The sequence below is a fragment of the Rhagoletis zephyria genome, unplaced genomic scaffold (genome assembly GCF_001687245.7).
Source record: "Rhagoletis zephyria isolate East Lansing unplaced genomic scaffold, Rhagoletis_zephyria_1.1 Rzeph_scaffold_00694, whole genome shotgun sequence".
Taxonomy (NCBI): domain Eukaryota; kingdom Metazoa; phylum Arthropoda; class Insecta; order Diptera; family Tephritidae; genus Rhagoletis; species Rhagoletis zephyria.
The window spans coordinates 31,271-39,390 of NW_016157778.1; the positions used below are offsets into that span (position 1 = coordinate 31,271).

The window sequence follows — 8,120 nt, forward strand, 5'->3', positions numbered from 1 at the left end:
TCCATTGTGATACCAAGGTCCACAAAATTGTATACCTGTTCCAGGTTATGGTTACCGATTGTATAAGAAGCGGGATGAACAGCTTTTCGCGAGAAGCACATTACACTACATTTCTTAAGATTTAGAGGCATACGATTTACTTGACACTAGTAAGCCATGTTGTTTAAGTCTGATTGTAGCAAAGACCTTTCTTTAATTGGAACGTACGATTTATAAAGCTTCACATCATCTGCATAGATTAAAATTTTGGAAAATTTTATATCTGTAGAAATATCGTTTAAAAAAGCAAGAACAGAACCGGGCCTAGGTGGCTACCTTGAGGGACTCCTGAAGTAACATCAATGACGTCAGAGATAGTATTTTTAAACATTACCCTTTGTGATCTATCATATAGGTATGAAGAGATCCAACGTAGAAAATTAGGTGGAAGACCAAGAAGATCAAGTTTATAGATGAGCAACGAGTGGCACACTTTGTCAAATGCTTTACTGAAATCAGTATATATAACATCAACAGTTTTGCTCTCACTAAATGCTTTTGAGATATAGGATGTTAATTNTAGTTTCCAAGGTATTATTTCTGTAAATACTACACCGTGCGACAGTCAATTTTACACACGAATAATATATTCACAAAACTGGGGGCCAAATATAGTAAAACTGCGTTTTTAGTTTTTCTCTCTGATTGATCATGATTTTTTTAAAAGGACTTTGAAATTTCTAGAATATGATTGAATAAAAAAATTATTCAAAGGATTCGGTGCTTTGTAGGATAACAATAAGGGTATCAATTAAAACAAAAACTGTAGAATAGAAAAAAAAATTTATTTTTGGGTGCACCAGGACGAATAAGTATTGAAAATGTTCTTTTAAAACTTTATCCTTGAATATACTTGGAAATTTCAAATATTTATTTTTGGAAAAAATATATGTCAAGGACTATTATGTTAACTACCACATCCTCGAATTTCTTCCGTCTAACTTTATTAGTTTTAGATAAAAAATTATTAGATATTGATAGTTACAATATACATACATAAATGAAGGTACTGGAATCATTATTATAGAACCATGTATGCGCTCTAAAAGAACAAACTGATCGTATGATGTACATACGTTTTAAATACTTTAATTGTTTTATATAAAAGGGCGTAGCCAACCTTTAACCTAGGGGGAGCAGGAATTTATATGGAAGGTAAAAATGTTTTTAATTACATCTTTTTTTTTGTATATGAATAGAAATTTTTGGGTTTAAGAAAGTATACGTTTTCTGGTATCCTTTACAACGATACCATTCTTTTAAATCTGCTTGTATTTTTTTTGTTTAAAATATTTTTTTTTTATAAAAAAGTATTTTTTGCTTTTAAGTCTTTTTTCTCAAATTTTTATATACGAACAATACAAATATGCATACCAGAAGAAATGGGCTTTAATCGCCTTTACAACGATACTAAATTTTTAAAAATCGGTTATTAATTTTTTGTTATTTATTATAAAAAAAGGTATTTTTTCCTTTTAAATGTTTTTTCTCCAATTTTTATCTACGAAGTATACGAATACGCATATCAGCAGAAAGAAGGTTTGATTGCGTTTACAACGATATAAAGTTATAAAAACTCGGTTAGTAATTTTTTTTAAATAAAAATAGAGGTATTTTTTCCTTTTAAATGTTTTTTCTAAAATCTGTACATACAAAGTATACAAATATGTACATCAGAAGAAACGAGGTTCAATCGTGTTTACAACGATACCAAATTTCAGTTCAAAATTGTTTGAAATATAAGGTTTTTAATTTTTCGAAGCCCTGACCTTATATCACCTGTAATATAAGTTTGCACAAAATAAGGTTATGTACCATTTAAATAAGAGCAATAGGCGGACTACGTCTATCATTTTACTTTTTTAGTTATTTACATATAATAATAAAAAATAATGTTTTACCAAAGACCTATTTCGAACTTCGAAGGCCCATATCTCGATTTCGGAGGCTAACTTCGAAAAACGGAGTACCCAGCCGAGTGCTGTACAGTGTAATGATTCCAGTATCTTCATTTATGTATATTCATATTCATCTTTATTCAGTCTATGATTTACAATCTTACAGACTAAAAATAGGCTAACAAGTGACTAGTATGTGTACAATTATGAAAATAGGTTTCGAGAGATGATTTAAAAAGAATTCTTGGAAACGAAAAGTCGTTATCTTAGCTCTTTGAGATATTGTTAAATTCCACAAGGCCTCGAAAAATAGGCGCAAAAATGAGTAGTTAGTCTTAACGGCACGAACGTAAAAGGGGATGCGAGAGCGAAGAGTTCAGAGAGGCACATTAAAGGTAACCTGCTCAAGAAGAGATGGGCAGTCAATGGAGCCAGAGATAAGATCGAAGACGAATAAGAGTAATTAGGTACGCCTTCTATTTTCCGACGATAGCAAATCTATTAGTTTACACCGGGAGTAATATGAAGGAATCGGATCTGAGAAGTTAAGAGAAGCGCGGGCAAATCGAATAAACACCTTTTGAACTCGCTCAATCCTAGGAGCGTGACAATTATAAATAGGGGTCCATATAATAGGGGCATACTTAAGTTTAGATCCCTTAAGGTCCCTTAAGAAGATTAAATAATGCTTTCCGAGTGTAAGGGTCTCTAAAATCCCTGGCATATCTATGAAAAAATGCTAAATTACTATAAACTTTTGGAAGTAAATTACAAATATGATTTATAAATGAAAAATTCGAGTCAAACACAACCCCAAGACCAACAAATTCACTAACAGAGGTAAGCTGATGGTCAACGAGGTAGTAATTTGAAGTAAGGATATTTTGAGATTTAGATAAGGTCATCTTAAAGCACTTTTTTTACATTCAAAAACAGTTTATTATATTCACACCAATTTAAAGGACGATCGAAATCTTCCTGAAGAAAGAGAACATCAGATGGGGAGGTTATTCTACGAAAGAGTTTTAAATCATCGGCATACAATAAAAAACTGGAGTGTTTGAAACAGGAGCTAATATCGTTTATAAACATGACAAACAATAAGGGGCCAAGAATGCTACCCTGGGGTACACCTGATGTTACAACAAAGGGATTAGATTTACAATCATCGATATATAAATTAAGGTAAGACTTTACCATGCTAGGAAATTAGAGTGAACACCAATGCACTCCAGCTTGTGTAGCATTATTAGGTGTGGCACCTTATCGAAGGCTTTAGATAAGTCCGTATAAATGGTGTCTACCTGCGAGCCATCTTTGAAGGAAGAAACAAAATTCTGAAAAACAAGTTGACCGTTGAACGACCAAACCATGTTGGTGGGGTTCAATCATTCTTTTGGCAAGAAAAGAGAGTTTAAAGTGTATCACTTTTTCGAATAGCTTTGAGCAGACAGACAGTTTCGAAATAGGCCTATAATTTGTGATATCATTTCTATTTCCACATTTAAATACTGGGGTTATAGAGGCAATTTTCCATCTGTTAATAAATAATACAGTCGAAAGTGATAGGTTGAATATATGACATAAAGGAATACATAATGACAGACTACATCGTTTAACGAAGTGGGCACAAAGACCATCAGAATCCCATTTCAATGTCGGAGTTAGGTCAGATGTCGAGACAGTCATCGAGCCAAGATCGGCCAGTAATTTCGTGGTAGATTTATAGAATCGCTCTCACAGGCGAAATTCGAGCTGAAAAATTTTGCATAAAGTTCCACAGTATCTGGTAGAGATTTTGAAGATTGACCGTTAAAGTACATGCAAGTCGGAATATTAGAACTGCCCCGCTTAGAACGTACGAAATTCCCAAAAGCTTTTGGGTTGTCTTTAAGTTCAGATTCAAGTCTCCTAATGTACTGGTTATAAAGAAATGTATCAAGAACATTAAACTGTTTCCCATAATTAAGGTATTAGNTGACAAACAATAAGGGGCCAAGAATGCTACCCTGGGGTACACCTGATGTTACAACAAAGGGATTAGATTTACAATCATCGATATATAAATTAAGGTAAGACTTTACCATGCTAGGAAATTAGAGTGAACACCAATGCACTCCAGCTTGTGTAGCATTATTAGGTGTGGCACCTTATCGAAGGCTTTAGATAAGTCCGTATAAATGGTGTCTACCTGCGAGCCATCTTTGAAGGAAGAAACAAAATTCTGAAAAACAAGTTGACCGTTGAACGACCAAACCATGTTGGTGGGGTTCAATCATTCTTTTGGCAAGAAAAGAGAGTTTAAAGTGTATCACTTTTTCGAATAGCTTTGAGCAGACAGACAGTTTCGAAATAGGCCTATAATTTGTGATATCATTTCTATTTCCACATTTAAAGACTGGGGTTATAGAGGCAATTTTCCATCTGTTAATAAATAATACAGTCGAAAGTGATAGGTTGAATATATGACATAAAGGAATACATAATGACAGACTACATCGTTTAACGAAGTGGGCACAAAGACCATCAGAATCCCATTTCAATGTCGGAGTTAGGTCAGATGTCGAGACAGTCATCGAGCCAAGATCGGCCAGTAATTTCGTGGTAGATTTATAGAATCGCTCTCACAGGCGAAATTCGAGCTGAAAAATTTTGCATAAAGTTCCACAGTATCTGGTAGAGATTTTGAAGATTGACCGTTAAAGTACATGCAAGTCGGAATATTAGAACTGCCCCGCTTAGAACGTACGAAATTCCCAAAAGCTTTTGGGTTGTCTTTAAGTTCAGATTCAAGTCTCCTAATGTACTGGTTATAAAGAAATGTATCAAGAACATTAAACTGTTTCCCATAATTAAGGTATTAGAGTGACAGAGTACCAGGGTAATTTATGAGGCTTGGAGGGTAAAGTAGCCAGTTGCTCAGAGAAGACTTCAGACATAATGCAAAAAAAGGTTTCATAAGAGGCATAAACGCCGTAATTTGCATCACGAAAATTGTAGGAAATCCTATTATTTTGCCTTAAGGGAAGCTTATCAAAAAACTCTAAAGAATTGATAAGGGGATTATGAATGCACATCAGGATAACAGATCGGAGTCTTACATTCAGAGAGGTTAGATATACAATTTTCGTCTACAAACACAAGATCTAATAATTTAGATAACTTATCTAATATGCAATTAATTTGTGTAAGATTAAGGCTAAAAAGACTATCAATAAAGTTTATTTCATGCAAACGAGTAACGTTGGTTGGGGTAAGGCACCCCGAGTTTTGAAAGCATGCCCAGTTAATGCCAGGGAGATTGAAGTCGCCAAGAATACAAAGTTTACCATTTCCATTACTTTCATAGATGTGTGTGATATTCTCTATGTGATAGTTATATAACTCATCTGAGCTATTAGGTGGGACATATGATACACAGATAAACAAAGAGCCGAACGAGCCAACAACGCGCACACATAATTGGTCAATTAAACGTATTGTGGTTGAGCAATTAAAAAAATTACGACCTTAAGCTACGCCTTAAAGCAATTAGTACACCACCTTCTTTGAAGTGGCCATTTTACTCAGCATCTCGGTCTTTCCTATAAGTCTGGAAAATGTTGGAATCAAAGTATTCTTCACTGAAGAAATTACTATTAAGCCAAGTTTCCATAAAGATATATGTGACCTGGTCTACGGAAAGGGGGCTTAGGTGTCAAAAAATCAATTTTCACTTTTTGGTTGATTCGGATGGAAGATGAGATGCTTTTTCACGTGGTGAAAAGCAGAAAATCCTAACTTGCTTAGAAGTGTACTAAAAATGTAGAGAAAGAAGAGTAAAAATACGACAAAATATAATTTATTGGTAATGAACAAAATACATTGAATTATAAGCTATTTTGTTACCAGCTCCTCCTCCTTTACATCAACAACATACAGGTCCATCTTAACAAAAGTTTGTTCGGTATCATCTTCTGCCTGAGATACACATACTTCGTCTTCATCATCATCGCTCTCTTCATAGTTTTCATCATCGTTTTCATCATCCTTTTCATCATCCTTTTCATGGAAATATTGTCCGTATACGGCACTGAACTCCTCATCAACACTCATGTTTCATTTCATGCGAAATGCGAAGACGATAATCAACAGAAACAGTAAACGTCACTTCTTCAGTGTTACTTTTTTAAATGTTCCACACTAGCAACTTACACGATGAACTATAATAATATTCCGACCAACCACCACACTTACTGGACCAACAACAACACTTACTGGACGTCCGGCGCGGAGAACAATTAACGAGATAATGAGAAACTGACGAAACGAGTTGCTTACTTTTAACAGCTTTTTCACAGAAAACTAGTTTTCGCACGTAAGCTCCCTTTTCGTAGACCAGGTCACATATATGTCATAACCAGGGAACAGATTTTTAGGACCTTAAAACCTATAAAAACGGCAAAATAAAATAACGAAATAGGCTGGAAAAGGCAAAATAAAATGGCGAAAAAGGCAGGAAAAGGCACAAGGTATTGCAAAAAAGGCAAAAAAAAGGCAAAACAAAATAGCGAAAAAGGCAGGAAAAGGCACTAGGTATTGCAAAAAAGCAAAATAAGGCACTAAAAAAAGACAGAAAATACGAAGAACAATCAAAAAATACATTTATTTTAGAAATGTTTATATTACAAGTAAAAAGAGAAAAACTATGAACTAGTTTCATTATATGAAAACTTTGTACTTTGAATCTTTGACTATTTTATCGTTTCGAGTTTCTAACTCATAAAACTTGAATCTGTATAGTTGTACCATTGAACCACAAGATGCATTTTGAAGTTTTCTGGCAGCATTTTCATTCGATTTTCGCGCAGAAAAGCCTTGAATGTACTAAATGTGCGCTCGACGTAAGTTGGTACAAGTGGAGCCCAATTTAAATATGGAACGTTTGAAACGTTCATATTATCAGAAATAAGTGCGTTTGCCTCGCCCTTTACAATTTTATCCACACCCCTTATTGTCTCCAAGCCTACGTTAGCTGAGAAAAGGGCTTTGAATTTTTCCAACACCAATTTGGCAAGAGGTCCCTGCGCTTCTATAAGCCGCATGGGCATGTGTATATATTTTAATCTTAAAAAAAAAATTGTAAATACTATAATCACTTTTTTAAAGGTAGAAAAGGAACAAAAAAGCCAATATCTTAAAAAAGGCAAAAAAGGCAAATATCTTAAAAAAAGCAACATCAAATGTGTATATATGGAATCAGGGAAAGCTAAATCGCGGACATTCTTAATCGAATATACCCTATCTCTTTAGCAGAAAAAAAGGCAATTTCCATAAAATCCGTTCCCCGGTCATAACCCATACAAAGTTGAATTGCTGTGCAGCTTCGTCTCTTGGACCGCAGCTATTAATATACCATGCCGACACATGAAGACGGTTATCTCCTCAATCTTGCTCTGTAGCCCGTTACAGTTGAATTGGAGGAGCTTCATGTGGTTCGGGAGACGTGTCGTGATGTGGGGTGTGAGTGAGGTGTATGTTCTTGCCGCCGTTGGCTGTGTGTGCTGCTGAGGTGATTGCCGCCCTGTGGTGGTGGTGGGGGGCGTCGCCATTGACGTCTGCGACCGAGCAGCGCAACACGGGCCCTCGAAATTCCCCGTCCAATCTCGCGTGGTACGCAGACCTGAACATGCCCTAAAGTGGCACCAGCCAAGGCAGGTGTTGCACTTGACTGATGTCACATTACGGAATATTCTGGTCTGACATACCGTGCAGATTGTAGGGGGAACCAGGAGTTGTTGGCGGCGGCGAGTGGGTGGCGGTGCAGTTGTGTGTGTTATGTGGTCTGTGGTGGCTATGGTACGGTCTGTGGTGTTATTGTGTTGTTGTGTAGTGGCGACTGTGTGTGGTTGCTGTGTGAGTGTGTGGGGCTGCACGGGCGGACTATCGTTTGCCGTGGAGGCTGCTCTGTTTGAGCAACAGGGGGCCACGTAAGACGTGGTCCACTGTCTGTGTGTCCGTAGTCCCGAGCAGACCCTGAGCTGACTCCACCCCTCGCAGGCATTACACTTGACTGAGGTGGAGTTGTGGTGTAATCGTCTTCGGCATACACAGCAGTTGTATATTTCTGGCCCAGGGTTTGACTCGATGCCAGCCCTGAGTAGGAGAATGCGTAGTGAATGTTGCCCTATGGACGGACAACTT

At 36.4% G+C, this 8,120-nt stretch overlaps 1 protein-coding gene across 1 annotated transcript in view; it reads left to right on the forward strand.

Annotated features, from left to right (window-relative positions):
- Nucleotides 1-8,120, forward strand: part of LOC108361075 (uncharacterized) — a 23,735-nt gene that overhangs the window by 6,941 nt on the left and 8,674 nt on the right. Inside the window, exon 2 of the mRNA XM_017613602.1 lies at nt 1,067-1,072. The gene's annotated coding sequence lies outside the window, so the exon portion shown is untranslated. The remainder of the gene's footprint in view (nt 1-1,066; nt 1,073-8,120) is intronic.